Consider the following 4481-nt stretch of genomic DNA (forward strand, 5'->3'; position numbering starts at 1 on the left):
GGATTAGAAGTGTGTTCTAGTTGAGCGGAATCAAGATTTGAGATGAGAATTGCGGAATGTAAAATTGGCGGGAAAGTAAATGACAAGAAAATTAAATGGCTGAATCTTAAATTGCATGAATTAAAGAGCAGAATGTAAATTGCTGAAATTAAAAGGGAATGGGGATGATTGCAAGAATTGAATTGCAGAATGTAAAGAGAAAGTGGAAATCAGAAATGGGGAATTCATTGGGTTTAGGAGATATTGAAATCTTCGAATCAAAACATGTAATCTCTTCCTCAACCAATGCATTCATTGAATTTTGCTTGGCAATCTTATATGATTGGATCCCAATTCCTTGGCTCACCAATGCTCTCTAAAAACAAACAAATTCCCAATCCCTTGGTTTAAATGTTCATAAGAAGAGATGATGCTTGATCACTGATTATACCACACAATTTCATGAACCACAATTTGGTAGGATTACATGTCACAATATCCATCCAAACCCCAATCCAATCCACTGTGAGAAAGCTTCTCTAGCATGAATCCTCCATTCCTTCCCAGGCTCCGAAGGATTCCAAGTATGAGTAGTTTCTTTCCCAAGACAACTACTCAATGGAATTAGATCGAGAAGCTTTCTAACAAATTCAAGAGAAAAGATTGAAGAAGAAGATAAACTATTATTGATTCATTGAATTACAATAGAGCTCCCTAACCCAATGAAAGGGGGTTTAGTGAGTCATAGCTCTGAATTCAATTACAAGAAAGGAAAACTGGCTAAAAGTGAAAGTAAAGTCCTCTCTAACTTAACTTCTATCCTATTTATACACTTTCTTTATTGAGCTTCAGTTGTGCTTCTTGGGCTTTGAGGCCTCTCCTTGCTTTCCTTTTGCCTTGGGTTTATGATCCATAATCTTGATGAGGTTGTTGATCCAGATCCTGTAACATTTATTGAGCCAACTTAGTGATAATCAAATAATGACACATGACTCAATAAATTGAGATTTCAAACTCATCAATCCTTCAGGCCCAATCCCATAAACCATGATATTCAATTGGGTTTCATACCAAAGTAAGTTTAAGTTAATAATTGTGCTCAAAGACTAACTTAAATCACAATATTTTTGGCCCAGAAACCCTTTTCAAGAGTGGCGTTTAAGTTGTAGTTTAAGCTTAAACTGCAACTTAAACGCCAGACACTTCCAGTGAGGCCATTTGTAGAAGCACGTTTAAGCTTCAGTTAAGGTTAAACTGAAGCTAAACGTGGAAATGGAAGAAGGTAGCCCTGGAGAGTCATGTAGTCGAACACGTTTAAGCTTCAGTTTAAGGTTAAACTGAAGCTTAAACGTGGAGATAGGAAGGGCAGCCCTGGAGGTCGAACACGTTTAACCTCCAGTTTGAGGTCAAACTGGAGGTTAAACGTGGAAAAGGGTGGAGGCATACTGGAGGTCGAACACGTTTAACCTCCAGTTTGAGGTCAAACTGGAGGTTAAACGTGGAAGCTTGGAATGGTGGCCCTGGAGGTGTCGAACACGTTTAACCTCCAGTTTGGGGTCAAACTGGAGGTTAAACGTGGAGATGGAGAGAGCAACCCTGGAGTGAAAAAAACTATCGAACACGTTTAAGCTCCAGTTTGAGTCAAACTGGAGCTTAAACGTGGAATGGCCCCTGGTACTCTTCCTGGTTCTGGCGTTTAACCTCCAGTTTGAGGTCAAACTGGAGGTTAAACGTGGAACTCCTCCCTGGGTGGCATACTCATTCTGGCGTTTAACCTCCAGTTTGAGGTCAAACTGGAGGTTAAACGTGGAATGCTCCTTAAGTGAGGCTTTTCATTCTGGCGTTTAACCTCCAGTTTGAGGTCAAACTGGAGGTTAAACTTCAATCCCAGCATTTCTTATCCTTCATGATTTTGGCGTTTAAGCTCCAGTTTAGGCTTAAACTGGAACTTAAACTCCACATGTGATATTCAAGCTTCCTTTATTGATTTTGTTGCTTCCTTGCTTAGCCTCTTCTTCCCTGAAATCATCCAAACAATTGCATCAAAGTCTTGCAAAATTTCATGAGAAATCTTTCATTCATAGCATTTAAGTAATACAACTAAAACTCATGGAATTTGCATCAAAATCATATTGTTTGGATGGTTCATTACTTTGTTCTTCATTTAACCATTTTTGGTTACTTTAAGCTCAAGAAAATGCATAAAACAACTAAAACTAACAGAAAAATGCTAGTGAAACTAGCCTATGATGCCTTGGCATCACAACACCAAACTTAATACTTGCTTGTCCCTAAGCAAGTCCTGAGTTATTTGAGAAGAAAGTATGAACAGAAAGTAATTACATTGGCTATATTAGCAAGCATTTGAAGTTCATCAGAAGGGTTTTATGCAGAAAGTTGCAGCATCACTTTTTCATACTTATCAGGTAGGATTATCACTTTTCATTGCATCCATCAAAAATTGCTATGGACTCCTGTTATTCTTATGTCTTTGGCACTTTTCTCTTTTTTGTTTTTCTTTTCTTTTTCTTGGAGCTTCTTTTGCTCCTTGTTTGCTTAGTGTCATGTGTTGCACAAGCCTTTGGCATTTTCTTTTTCTTAACAGTGCACTACACATATCCACTTTAGGCATTTTAGTTCACATTTCTTCTTGAGACATTGGTGCCCAGCACCTCTTTGTGTGACTAAATGTTTTGTATTTAGGTTGCTCTTGATAATGGACTTTTGGTTGATAATCCCGGGTTAGTTAACCCAAGTTACCAAGTGTTGAAACACTCCTCAGAACCTATTCATCCAAGCATATCCTTAATACATAAACACCACAGGCATTTGTCTCAGAAGTTCAAACCATTGGTGCCTAGCTTATTTTCTCAATTTTTTTGCTTTTTGGTTGCCTTTTTCCGTGGCTTTTTCTTTTCCTTTTTCTTTCTTTTTCATGGCCAAAGACATTTATTCATCAAGATCCATAGACAATTTTTACTTCTACATAAAAAATGATAATTCTACACTCTAATTTTAGTGATGTGACTAAACAATCAAGCATGCATACCACCACTTAATTCTACTTGATTTGTCACTAATTTAGCCAAGTTACTTTTGTTCAAACTTTTCTTTTATTTTTGAAACAGAACAAGCATGGCAGGCACTTGTTTAAGAAGGTGAAGTTATATCCAAACATCTAGGCATTCACTTTATTCAAAGCACTTAACAAACACACATACTAAAAAAAAATGACTCATAAAAAAGGGACTCCTCCTAACACTTAAATGACTTATGATGAAAACACGTTCATAAAGACAATTCACCAATTATCATTTGATTATTAAGGAACGAGACCACCTCTTATTTATTGCTTGGTTCTTCTTAATTCTTGGGATCCTGCTTCTTCTTGCTTCCTGCCTCTTTTTGACCACTTGTGCTTCCTTTGTCTTTTCTTATGAGCTTTTTCCAGAATCCAGCCTTTTTCATCGTTTCTTCCACTCCTTTTTCAAGGATCATTGCCTTGTTTATTTCTCCTTCTTTCCTCCCTTTGAAATACTCATCATAAGCTGGGAATGCTGGGTCCATCTTGTGTAGATGTTCCCCTATGTAGTTAAGCTTGATTTGCGAACTGATGTTGTAGTCAGCTTGGACTGAGTATCTTGCATTCTGTAAAGTGGTGGCTTCCTTGATTGCCAAGACATTGGCATCTTGGTGTTGGCATATGTGGCTGAAGGATTCCTGTAAGTGTAGATTTTGTTCCCTTTGCAGATCAAAGAATCTTGATTCAAAGTTCCTTTGCATATCCATCATTTTTAGATGAAAGTCTTCTTGTCTTTCCTGTGACCTCATGTATTGTTGAGACATTCCTTCCATGATTTCCTGCATTCTGCTCATATCCATGGGGTCTCTGGGAATTCGTTGTCTTCTTTCAGGAGTTGCTTGCTCTTCTTGCTCTTCTTCTCTGTCTTCTCCTTCCTGTCTTTCTTGTTCTGCTTCTTGCTCGGCTTCCACTTGTTGCCCTTCTTCATTTCTTCTTCTTGTATGTCTCGGAGGAGTTGGGCCAAGAGTCATTCTGTGTGCAGTTATGGCCAGCCCAGGATATAGCCAATTAGGTCTTTCATCCTCAAGTGGTACTTGGGCATCGATGCATAGTCTAATGATGGTGCTAGGGAAATGAAGCCAGGATTCAGGGTCACTTTTCTCACTAAACTCTTGTATCTGTTCAGCAATGAGTTTATGAACTTTGATCTCTCCTCCAACCATAATGCAATGTAGCAAGATGGCTCTTTTAGGGACTATTTCTGAAGAGTTTGCAGTGGGTAGGATGGATCTCCTAACTATTGCATACCACCCTTTAGCTTCAGGTGTTAGGTCTCCCCTTCTCAAGACTCTTGGAGCCCCTCTTGTTTTTCTCACCCATTCAGCTCTGATGGCACAAAGGTCTTCAGCAATAGTTGTATAGTCAGGTTCTCCTCTCATCCTTTCTTCATAACTTGCTTGGCTGAAATGTATGTTTTTCA

This window comes from Arachis hypogaea, chromosome 13 (genome assembly GCF_003086295.3).
Source record: "Arachis hypogaea cultivar Tifrunner chromosome 13, arahy.Tifrunner.gnm2.J5K5, whole genome shotgun sequence".
NCBI classification, from domain to species: Eukaryota; Viridiplantae; Streptophyta; class Magnoliopsida; order Fabales; family Fabaceae; genus Arachis; species Arachis hypogaea.